At 29.2% G+C, this 312-nt stretch overlaps 1 protein-coding gene across 1 annotated transcript in view; it reads left to right on the forward strand.

Annotated features, from left to right (window-relative positions):
• LOC119593585 (sodium- and chloride-dependent GABA transporter ine-like) overlaps positions 1-312 on the forward strand; it is a 6,140-nt gene that overhangs the window by 1,177 nt on the left and 4,651 nt on the right. The window lies entirely within an intron of this gene.

A 312-nucleotide genomic window follows, 5' to 3' on the forward strand; every position in this document is an offset into this window, starting at 1 on the left:
TTATATAGAAGTTTATTATGAGAGTAGAGATTGATGGCTTGTATGATAGATAGATACGTATTTTTTCCTTCGTGAGTTTTCCTCTTCGTCTTGTTTGTAAGATAAAAAATCTATAGAATATGGTAAGGCATATTCTATTTTATTTGTTTTCGTTACTCTATTGCAATGTTTTGCAGTATTTTTCTATTGCTTGATGAATCCACTGATGAGAAAAGCAAATTAGGAAATTTATCAGTTAATGTAATATTTACATATCTATCTTAGGATTAACAGAAGTGCCTAAACTCACAGATTAGGTAGCAGAAATGAAGT

This window comes from Penaeus monodon, chromosome 32, assembly GCF_015228065.2.
Source record: "Penaeus monodon isolate SGIC_2016 chromosome 32, NSTDA_Pmon_1, whole genome shotgun sequence".
Lineage (NCBI taxonomy): Eukaryota > Metazoa > Arthropoda > Malacostraca > Decapoda > Penaeidae > Penaeus > Penaeus monodon.